The sequence below is a fragment of the Palaemon carinicauda genome, chromosome 21 (assembly GCF_036898095.1).
Source record: "Palaemon carinicauda isolate YSFRI2023 chromosome 21, ASM3689809v2, whole genome shotgun sequence".
Classification (NCBI taxonomy): Eukaryota; Metazoa; Arthropoda; class Malacostraca; order Decapoda; family Palaemonidae; genus Palaemon; species Palaemon carinicauda.
The window spans coordinates 31057050-31068954 of NC_090745.1; the positions used below are offsets into that span (position 1 = coordinate 31057050).

The following is an 11905-nucleotide window of genomic DNA, read 5'->3' on the forward strand; positions in this document are numbered from 1 at the left end:
GCAGTCCTGACATACAAGCTCATTTGAATGATAAATTTGCTAAGTATTTACTGATAAAAGCGAAAAGGCATTCTTTCAATGGCAATTTTTTCTTCGATTGTTACATGAAATCACACACACTGCACAACAGCGAACCCAGGACACCAATGGGTCTACTAATCAGAGAGAGAGAGAGAGAGAGAGAGAGAGAGAGAGAGAGAGAGAGAGAGAGAGAGAGTTTGGGGTGGGGAGAGCATTTCTCTTCTGCTGAGTCTTGCTCAAATTTGCATAGCACTTATATGAGTAATCTAATAGTTTCTGTCAACATGGTGACTAATGTTATAAGGTTGATTGCAGACATTTAAATGGTTTCCACGTATCCACATTGATTTTCTATGAGAGTAATAAACATGTAATATAACATAACGATAAGTATTTTGTTAGAAGGAATAGCTTAATATATATATATATATATATATATATATATATATATATATATATATATATACACACACACATATATATATATATATATATATATATTTATATATATATATATATATATATATATATATATGTATACACACACACATATATATATATATATATATATATATATATATATACACATATACATACATATATATATATATGTATATATATATATATATATATATATATATATATATATATCATCAGCCATATTTAGTTCACTTCAGGACAAAGGATTCAGACATGTCCTTCCACTCTTGTCTGGTTATGGTCTTTCTAAGCCAGTCCACTCCTACACATTTTCTTAGTTCGTCAATTCATCGTCTTTTCTTCTTTCCCCTGCTTCTTTTGTAATCTCTAGGATCCCATTCTTTTATTCTCAATGTCCATCTATTATCTGTCATTCTCCTTATATGTAGGCCAAGATCTGTATATCTGGACCGTGATGTAGGCCTACTGGCGAAATCTAATCAAGGCCCTTTGCGTCAATAGGCATAGGAAGAGATTTTATATATATATATATATGTATATATATATATATATATATATATATATATATATATATATATATATATATGTATATATATATATATACATAAATATATATATATATATATATATATATATATATATATATATATATATATAGATAGATAGATAGATAGATAGATAGATAGATAGATATAATTTATATATATAGAAGACAAATGAGTGGGGATTTTATGGGGTGAGTAATGAAAGATGTAGGAAATAATAGGAAGATTTACGCCCAAAGTTTAGTGTAATAGAACAATTCATGAGGGAAGTGTGGAAGGATTATCTATAAATGATGCACTACTATCTGAGAATAGTTTTGAGAAAGTGCAGATACTAGTGAAAGAATTTAAAAAATTTTGAAGAGTGAGTTTATGAAGGTCTGAAATGGCTATGGAAGTTAAGGGGAAATGCATGAATGGAGAAATGAACATATCTGTTTAATGTAACTACTTAGCTGGTGGTGTGTGGCACACAATTATGGGCAATGACTTGCCCATACCCATACGTGTCTGTGGAGGGTCTCGAAGAGAGGACAAACAGCTGTATACCCTTTTTTCTATACCGTGACCTTTGACCTCTCTTGATAGCACTATACTTTCAACTACTAAGTGAAGTATAACGTATACAATGAGACTGAAAGGATAGATGAAATAAATGAAGAAAAGAAGAAAACGATGATGTTTGTGACTTATGCAAAGATTATAAGGAACTTTTGCTTTCACGGAATTAGGAAAGGTAAGAGAACGAGATGAAAGAGGGGGTGTGGTGTAAATTCTTAGCAGAGAGAGAGAGAGAGAGAGAGAGAGAGAGAGAGAGAGAGAGAGAGAGAGAGAGAGAGAGAGAGAGAGAGAGACCATTATACTCTCAATTACTACTGAGCCACATGTAATATAACGCATTCACTAGGAATTACTTTTATATATAAATGCAATTATTGCCTATCTGTATGTCTGTCTGTGAGCAAATTTACTCAAAAACTACTGCACCGATTTTGACCAAACTTGCTAGCCATGATTCACCCAAAGATGAATCTGTAACATTTGCAGATAAGGTACATCAAAGTACATATAAACAGGAGTACTTTGAATGTTCGTATGTTAATGTTTTTTTTTTTTTTAACATTACGCAAACACTACTGAGCCAATTTCAACCAAATTTGGTGGACGTGTGGAGTATGAATCAAGGACAAATCCATTAAATTTTGAGGAAAATACATAGACATACTATGACGTAGTGGAGTCAAGATCAAAATAAGACCACTTGGCGTGGAGATGGTATGCTCTCTACTGAGTGGCCCCTCTAGTTATATCTGAATGTCTACTGACGTATTCAGGCAGAATAATATAATAATATCTTTCTTGAATTATATGTTGGTCTCTAATTATTATCATAATACATTATTATCATTATTATTATTATTATTACTTGTTAAGCTACAACCCTAGATGGAAAAGCAGGATGCTATAAGCCCAGGGGATCCAACAGGGAAAATAGCCCAGTGAGGAAAGGAAACAAGGAAAAATAAAATATATTAAGAACAGTAACATTAAAATAAGTGTTTCCTATATAAACTATACAGAATTTAACAAAACAAGAGTCCCATCTACCCTTACCAAGAAGAAAGTAGACACTGAACAATTACAGTGCAGAAGTTAACCCCTCGGGTGAAGAAGAATTGTTTGGTAATCTCGGTGTTGTCAGGTGTATGAGGACATCTAAAGAATAGGGCAGACCAGTCGGTGTATGCGTACGCGAAGGAAAAATGAGCCGTAGCCAGAGAGAGGGATCCAATGTAGTGCTGTCTGCCCAGTCAAAGTACCCCATAACTCTCTAGCGGTAGTATCTCAACAGGTGGTTAGTACCATGGCCAACCTACTACATATAAAGGACTGAAATATTTCTAAAAAATCGCAATGGCAGATCAATCAATCAATAAATTCTATAAGTCTATCAAGAAATAGATCTTTGGGATAGAAGAGAATGTACAAAAATATCGTATCGAGTTGTGGTGAGATAAATTTCTCAAACAAAACATGTTTTGAACTTGTTATCAGACAGCTTGAAGGTTTAAAGGACTCTCATGAATGACAGAGGCAAGGGATAGTGGGAGAGTGCCCTTAGCTTGCAGGACAATGCCCTAGAGACTGATCCTCTTACACTTTAATATTATTATTATTATTATTATTATTATTATTATTATTATTAATTGCTGAGCTACAACCCTGGTTGGAAAAGCAGAATGCTATAAGCCCACGGGCTCCAACAGGGAAAATAACCCAGTGAGAGAAAGGAAACAAGGAAAAATAAAGTATTTTAAGAACAGTAACATTAAAATAAATATCTTTTATAAACTATAAAAATCTAACAAAACAAGAGGAAGAGAAATAAGATAGAATAGTGTGCTCGAGTGTACCCTCAAGCAAGAGAACTCTACTCCAAGATAGTGGAAGGCCATGGTACAGAGGCTATGGCACTACCCAAGACTAGAGAACAATGGTTTGATTTGGGTACATTATTCTATCTTATATCTCTGCCTCTTTTATTTTACCTTTTGTAGTTTAATATTTTTACTATTCTAGAAATATTCTATTTTAATTGTTCATTACTTCTCTTGTAGTTTATTTGTTTCCTCGTTTCCTCACTGGGCTATTTTTCCCTGTTGGAACCCTTGGGCTTATAGCACCCTGCTTTTCAAACTAGGGTTGCAGCTTAGCAAGTGATAATAATAATAATGATAATAATAACAAAAGCAGGATGCTGTAAGCCCAAAGGTTCCAACAGGGAAAATAGCCCAGTGAGGAAAGGAAACGAGGAAATAGATAAACTAAAAGAGAAAGAGAAGTAATGAACAATTAAAATAAAACACTTCAAGAACAGAAAAAATTATATAAAGGTCTTGTGTAGACCCCTGGACTCAATGATCAAAAGTAGAATTTATCAATTTGCATTATCTGATGTAGACTGGCACAGAAAGAAGGGCATGTCTGAGGCCTTTGTCCTGCAGTGGATTAGTTTGGACTAATGATATATATATATATATATATATATATATATATATATATATATATATATATATATATATATATATATATATATATATATATATATAATGCAGCCCTTTCTAATCCACTGCAGGACAAAGGCCTCAGACATGTCATTATTCATGCCTATGATTTTGGCCAGTTTCATCACCACACCAGCCACTGTGGATTGGTGATGGTGGGAGACTTAAGTGTAAATAATAACAGCAAACCAACCTAGTATGGGTGGCCCGGACTAGCACAGCTTTACTCCATAAAAGTTGACTCTTAACTTACGTATTATATTTCTCCAGTTTCCAACACGTTCTGCCAGGACAGAAAACTTAGGGACAGGCGATTTGGACATGTCGGCTTCCTTTAACTGACTGGGAGTGACTGGTGCTGCAATCAGGCTCAGCTGTTCAGTGACTCCAGGAGTCAGGAGGCGGGGCTAAGAGTCATGGGGGCGGGGCTAAGAGTCAGGGGGCGGGGCTAAGAGTCAGGGGCGGGGCTAAGAGTCAGGGGGTGGGGCTAAGAGTCAGGGGCGGGGCTAAGAGTCAGGGGGGGCTGAGAGTCATGGGGTGGGGCTAAGAGTCAGGGGCGGGGCTAAGAGTCAGGGGCGTGGCCTATTACACTCTGGGACTCTTCTGATGGGAGAAACTAATTATCAAAGCAAAAACGTTTTTATTTATCTCTTGTTTTGATGTTTTGTGTTTTAGTCAGAGATGGATAATTCCTTCTGAAGTGTAGATTAAAATAAAGAAAATTATAAAAAGTTATTCATTATTAAATACAAAAAACTAATGGATGTGTGGATGGTTTTTTCAAAGTGATGGGACACGCACTTACGAACACACGCTTCTCTTCTTCCTTGTTTGTTATATAGTTTTGACCTTTGACCTCCTCTGGTTGATTTTATATGGTATATATATATATATATATATATATATATATATATATATATATATATATATATATATATATATATATATATATATATGGTGATACCTTAATGTGGTGAAAGGGTTTGCGTATTGCCATGATCAGCAAAGCTATATATACTAGTTAGGGCCACCCCTACTATGTTGGTTTGCTGAGAACGATCAAACAAAATTCTCCCACTATCACCAATTCTTGCTATTATTACTATTATTATTATTATTATTATTATTATTATTATTATTATTATTAAGCTACAACCCTAGTTGGAAAAGCAAGATGCTATAAGCCCAAGGGCTGCAATAGGGAAAATAGCTCAGTGAGGAAAGGAAATAAGGAAATAAATAAAACTACAAGAGAAGTAATAAACAATAAGATAAATTCAAATATAATCTATAAAAACTTTAACAAAACAAGAGGAAGAAAAAGTGTGCCCGAGTGTACCCTCAAGCAAGAGAACTCTAACCCAAGACAGTGAAAAAAAAAATAGAAAAAAAAACATAAAAAAAAATGTATATGTATATATATTTTTCCACTTTTGATTTGAAAGGAATATTTTTTAAAAGGAACATAAGTTGTGTTAAGTTCAATTTCGGTTTATTTTGTGAGGAAAACGAGACTAAGACAAGTTTTCCAGGACCAGAACTTCAAGATCTTCGACCTGATTACCCAGCTTGAAGAACGCTTGGATGGACGCCCCGGCTTGAGGAATGCAATGCTTAACTATCCAGCTTGGACGATGCTTGGAATAATCTGAAGGACTAGCACTGCTGAGGGAAGGATCCTGGCAGATTCTTGTTTGCTATGTACCTTGATGGGGTGTACAGGACCTTTGTCAAGTGTACAAATGGTCGGATATCTAGATCTATTCTTTTTGATACCAACCTTCGGGTGGTTCTGGGGGAATAATCTAGAAGACCGGCTCTGCAGAGGGATGAAGCTGGGATTCTTCTTGTATGCAGTCTTGTCCTTATAGGTTGGCCCAAGATAGTTCAGCTGGGGAAGGAAGCTGCGTCACTGGTGAGGTGCTCATCCGATGGCTGCTGATGGAGGACTGGGAGCAGAGTCAGTTCTGGTTCTGAGGATGCTTGGCTTAATTGTCCGGTTTCATGTTTCTTTGATTAAAGGCTTGGCTTAATTGTCTGGCTTCGTGCTTTTTAAATTTAAAGCTTGGCTTAATTGCCTGGCCTGAAGAAGCTTGGCTTAATTGTCTGGCTTCGTGCTTTTTAAATTTAAAGCTTGGCTTAATTGCCTGGCCTGAAGAAGCTTGGCTTAATTGTCTGGCTTCGTGCTTTTTAAATTTAAAGCTTGGCTTAATTGCCTGGCCTGAAGAAGCTTGGCTTAATTGTCTGGCTTCGTGCTTTTTAAATTTAAAGCTTGGCTTAATTGCCTGGCCTGAAGAAGCTTGGCTTAATTGTCTGGCTTCGTGCTTTTTAAATTTAAGGCTTGGCTTAATTGCCTGGCCTAAAGAAGCTCGGCTTAATTGTCTGGCTTCGTGCTTTTTGGATTAAAGGCTTGGCTTCATTGCCCGGCCCGAAGAAGCTCGGCTTTATTGCCTGGCTTCATGCTGCTTGTTGGATTAAAGGCTTGGCTTCATTGCCTGGCTTCGTGCTGCTTGCTGGATTAAAGGCTTGGCTTCATTGCCCGGCCCGAAGAAGCTCGGCTTCCTTGCCTGGCTTCGTGCTGCTTGTTGGATTAAAGGCTTGGCTTCATTGCCCGGCCCGAAGAAGCTCGGCTTCATTGCCTGGCTTCGTGCTGCTTGTTGGATTAAAGGCTTGGCTTCATTGCCTGGCTTCGTGCTGCTTGTTGGATTAAAGGCTTGGCTTCATTGCCCAGCCCGAAGAAGCTCGGCTTCATTGCCTGGCTTCGTGCTGCTTGCTGGATTAAAGGCTTGGCTTCATTGCCCGGCCCGAAGAAGCTCGGCTTCCTTGCCTGGCTTCGTGCTGCTTGTTGGATTAAAGGCTTGGCTTCATTATCCAGCCCAAAGAAGCTCGGCTTCATTGCCTGGCTTCGTGCTGCTTGTTGGATTAAAGGCTTGGCTTCATTGCCTGGCTTCGTGCTGCTTGTTGGATTAAAGGCTTGGCTTCATTGCCCAGCCCGAAGAAGCTCGGCTTCATTGCCTGGCTTCATGCTGCTTGTTGGATTAAAGGCTTGGCTTCATTGCCTGGCTTCGTGCTGCTTGTTGCATTGAAGGCTTGGCTTCATTGCCCGGCCCGAAGAAGCTCGGATTCATTGCCTGGCTTTGTGCTGCTTAATGGATTAAAGGCTTGGCTTCATTGCCCGGCCCGAAGAAGCTCGGCTTCATTGCCTGGCTTCGTGCTGCTTGTTGGATTAAAGGCTTGGCTTCATTACCCGGCCCGAAGAAGCTCGGCTTCATTGCCTGGCTTCGTGCTGCTTGTTGGATTAAAGGCTTGGCTTCATTGCCTGGCTTCGTGCTGCTTGTTGGATTAAAGGCTTGGCTTCATTGCCTGGCTTCGTGCTGCTTGTTGGATTAAAGGCTTGGCTTCATTGCCCGTCCCGAAGGAGCTCGGCTTCATTGCCTGGCTTCGTGCTGCTTGTTGGATTAAAGGCTTGGCTTCATTGCCTGGCTTCGTGCTGCTTGTTGGATTAAAGGCTTGGCTTCATTGCCTGGCTTCGTGCTGCTTGTTGGATTAAAGGCTTGGCTTCATTGCCTGGCTTCGTGCTGCTTGTTGGATTAAAGGCTTGGCTTCATTGCCTGGCCCGAGGAAGCTCGGCTTCCTTGCCTGGCTTCGTGCTGCTTGTTGGATTAAAGGCTTGGCTTCATTGCCCGGCCCGAAGAAGCTCAGCTTCCTTGCCTGGCTTCGTGCTGCTTGTTGGATTAAAGGCTTGGCTTCATTGCCTGGCTTCGTGTTGCTTGTTGGATTAAAGACTTGGCTTCATTGCCCGGCCCGAAGAAGCTCGGCTTCATTGCCTGGCTTCGTGCTGCTTGTTGGATTGAAGGCTTGGCTTCATTGCCCGGCCCGAAGAAGCTTGGCTTCATTGCCCGGCCCGAAGAAGCTCGGCTTCATTGCCTGGCTTCGTTCTGCTTGTTGGATTAAAGGCTTGGCTTCATTGCCTGGCATCGTGCTGCTTGTTGGCTTAAAGGCTTGGCTTCATTGCCCGGCCCGAAGAAGCTCGGCTTCCTTGCCTGGCTTCGTGCTGCTTGTTGGATTAGAGGCTTGGCTTCATTGCCCGGCCCGAAGAAGCTCGGCTTCCTTGCCTGGCTTCGTGCTGCTTGTTGGATTAAAGGCTTGGCTTCATTGCCTGGCTTCGTGTTGCTTGTTGGATTAAAGGCTTGGCTTCATTGCCCGTCCCGAAGAAGCTCGGCTTCATTGCCTGGCTTCGTGCTGCTTGTTGGATTAAAGGCTTGGCTTCATTGCCCGGCCCGAAGAAGCTCGGCTTCATTTCCCGGCCCAAAGAAGCTCGGCTTCATTCCCTGGCTTCGGGCTGCTTGTTGGATTAAAGGCTTGGCTTCATTGCCCGGCCCGAGGAAGCTCGGCTTCCTTGCCTGGCTTCGTGCTGCTTGTTGGATTAAAGGCTTGGCTTCATTGCCCGGCCCGAAGAAGCTCAGCTTCCTTGCCTGGCTTCGTGCTGCTTGTTGGATTAAAGGCTTGGCTTCATTGCCTGGCTTCGTATTGCTTGTTGGATTAAAGGCTTGGCTTCATTGCCCGGCCCGAAGAAGCTCGGCTTCATTGCCCAGCCCTAAGAAGCTCGGCTTCATTGCCTGGCTTTGTGTTGCTTGTTGGATTAAAGGCTTGACTTCATTGCCCGGCCCGAAGAAGCTCGGCTTCATTGCCTGGCTTCGTGCTGCTTGTTGGATTAAAGGCTTGGCTTCCTTGCCCGGCCCGAAGAAGCTCGGCTTCATTGCCTGGCTTTGTGCTGCTTGTTGGATTAAAGGCTTGACTTCAATGCCCAGCCCGAAGAAGCTCGGCTTCATTGCCTGGCTTCGTGCTGCTTGTTGGATTAAAGGCTTGGCTTCATTGCCTGGCTTCGTGCTGCTTGTTGGATTAAAAGCTTGGCTTCATTGCCCGGCCCAAAAGAACCTCAGCTTCCTTGCCTGGCTTCGTGCTGCTTGTTGGATTAAAGGCTTGGCTTCATTGCCTGGCTTCGTGCTGATTGTTGGATCAAAGGCTTGGATTCATTGCCCGGCCCGAAGAAACTAAGCTTCATTGCCTGGCTTCGTGCTGCTTGTTGGATTAAAGGCTTGGCTTCATTCCCCGGCCCGAAGAAGCTCGGCTTCATTGCCTGGCTTCTTGCTGCTTGTTGGATTAAAGGCTTGGCTTCATTGCCTGGCTTCGTGCTGCTTGTTGGATTAAAGGCTTGGCTTCATTGCCCGGCCCGAAGAAGCTCGGCTTCCTTGCCTGGCTTCGTGCTGCTTGTTGGATTAAAGGCTTGGCTTCATTGCCCGTCCCGAAGAAGCTCGGCTTCCTTGCCTGGCTTCGTGCTGCTTGTTGGATTAAAGGCTTGGCTTCATTGCCCGGCCCGAAGAAGCTCGGCTTCCTTGCCTGGCTTCGTGCTGCTTGTTGGATTAAAGGCTTGGCTTCATTGCCCGTCCCGAAGAAGCTCGGCTTCCTTGCCTGGCTTCGTGCTGCTTGTTGGATTAAAGGCTTGGCTTCATTGCCCGGCCCGAAGAAGCTCGGCTTCCCTGCCTGGCTTCGTGCTGCTTGTTGGATTAAAGGCTTGGTTTCATTGCCTGGCTTCGATTTGCTTGTTGGATTAAAGGCTTGGCTTAATTGCCCGGCCCGAAGAAGCTCGGCTTCATTGCCTGACTTCGTGCTGCTTGTTGGATTAAAGGCTTGGCTTCATTGCCCGGGCCGAAGAAGCTCGGCTTCATTGCCTGGCTTCGTGCTGCTTGTTGGATTAAAGGCTTGGCTTCAATGCCCGGCCCGAAGAAGCTCAGCTTCATTGCCTGGCTTCGTGTTGCTTGTTGGATTAAAGGCTTGGCTTCATTGCCTGGCTTCGTGCTGCTTGTTGGATTAAAGGCTTGGCTTCATTGCCCGGCCCGAAGAAGCTCGGCTTCATTGCCTGGCTTCGTGCTGCTTGTTGGATTAAAGGCTTGGCTTCATTGCCCGGCCCGAAGAAGCTCGGCTTCATTGCTTGGCTTAGTGTTTCTTCTTGGATTAAAGGCTTGACTTCATTGCCTGGCTTCGTGCTGCTTGTTGGATTAAAAGCTTGGCTTCATTGCCCGGCCCGAAGGAGCTCGGCTTCATTGCCTGGCTTCGTGCTGCTTGTTGGAATAAAGGCTTGGCTTCATTGCCCGGACCGAAGAAGCTCGGCTTCATTGCCTGGCTACGTGCTGCTTGTTGGATTAAAGGCTTGGCTTCATTGCCTGGCTTCGTGCTGCTTGTTGGATTAAAGGCTTGGCTTCATTGCCCGGCCCGAAGAAGCTCGGCTTCCTTGCCTGGCTTCGTGCTGCTTGTTGGATTGAAGGCTTGGCTTCATTGCCCGGCCCGAAGAATCTCGGCTTCCTTGCCTGGCTTCGTGCTGCTTGTTGGATTGAAAGCTTGGCTTCATTACCCGTCCCGAAGAAGCTCGGCTTTCTTGCCTTGCTTAGTGCTGCTTGTTGGATTGAAGGCTTGGCTTCATTGCCCGGCCCGAAGAAGCTCGGCTTCCTTGCCTGGCTTCGTGCTGCTTGTTGGATTGAAGGCTTGGCTTCAATGCCTGGCTTCGTGTTGCTTGTTGGATTTAAGGCTTGGCTTCATTGCCCGGCCCGAAAAAGCTCGGCTTCATTGCCTGGCTTCGTGCTGCTTGTTGGATTAAAGGCTTGGCTTCATTGCCCGGCCCGAAGAAGCTCGGCTTCCTTGCCTGACTTTTTGCTGCTTGTTGGTTTAAAGGCTTGGCTTCATTGCCTGGCTTTGTGCTGCTTGTTGGATTAAAGGCTTGGCTTCATTGCCCGGCCCGAAGAAGCTCGGCATCCTTGCCTGGCTTCGTGCTGCTTGTTGGATTGAAGGCTTGGCTTCATTGCCCGGCCCGAAAGAAGCTCGGCTTCCTTGCCTGGCTTTGTGCTGCTTGTTGGATTAAAGGCTTGGCTTCATTGCCTGGCTTCGTGTTGCTTGTTGGATTAAAGGCTTGGCTTCATTGCCCGGCCCGAAAAAGCTCGGCTTCATTGCCTGGCTTCGTGCTGCTTGTTGGATTGAAGGCTTGGCTTCATTGCCCGGCCCAAAGAAGCTCGGCTTCCTTGCCTGACTTTGTGCTGCTTGTTGGATTATAGGCTTGGCTTCATTGCCTGGCTTCGTGCTGCTTGTTAGATTAAAGGCTTGGCTTCATTGCCCGGCCCGAAGAAGCTCGGCTTCCTAGCCTGGCTTCGTGCTGCTTGTTGGATTAAAGGCTTGGCTTCATTGTCCGGCCCGAAAAAGCTCGGCTTCCTTGCCTGGCTTCGTGCTGCTTGTTGGATTAAAGGCTTGGCTTTATTGCCCGCCCCGAAAAAACTCGGCTTCCTTGCCTGGCTTCGTGCTGCTTGTTGGATTAAAGGCTTGGCTTCATTGCCTTGCTTCGTGTTGCTTGTTGGATTAAAGGCTTGGCTTCATTGCCCGGCCCGAAGAAGCTCGGCTTCATTGCCTGGCTTCGTGCTGCTTGTTGGATTAAAGGCTTGGCTTCATTGCCTGGCTTCGTGCTGCTTGTTGGATTAAAGGCTTGGCTTCATTGCCCGTCCCGAAGGAGCTCGGCTTCATTGCCTGGCTTCGTGCTGCTTGTTGGATTAAAGGCTTGGCTTCATTATCCAGCCCAAAGAAGCTCGGCTTCATTGCCTGGCTTCGTGCTGCTTGTTGGATTAAAGGCTTGGCTTCATTGCCTGGCTTCGTGCTGCTTGTTGGATTAAAGGCTTGGCTTCATTGCCCAGCCCGAAGAAGCTCGGCTTCATTGCCTGGCTTCATGCTGCTTGTTGGATTAAAGGCTTGGCTTCATTGCCTGGCTTCGTGCTGTTTGTTGCATTGAAGGCT

At 43.7% G+C, this 11905-nt stretch overlaps 1 protein-coding gene across 1 annotated transcript in view; it reads right to left on the bottom strand.

The window, feature by feature from the left end:
* Positions 1-124, bottom strand: part of LOC137614654 (uncharacterized) — a 14717-nt gene extending 14593 nt beyond the window's left edge. Inside the window, exon 1 of the mRNA XM_068344347.1 lies at positions 1-124. This exon is cut by the window's left edge and continues 920 nt beyond it. The gene's annotated coding sequence lies outside the window, so the exon portion shown is untranslated.
* Positions 125-11905: the final 11781 nt, after the last annotated feature.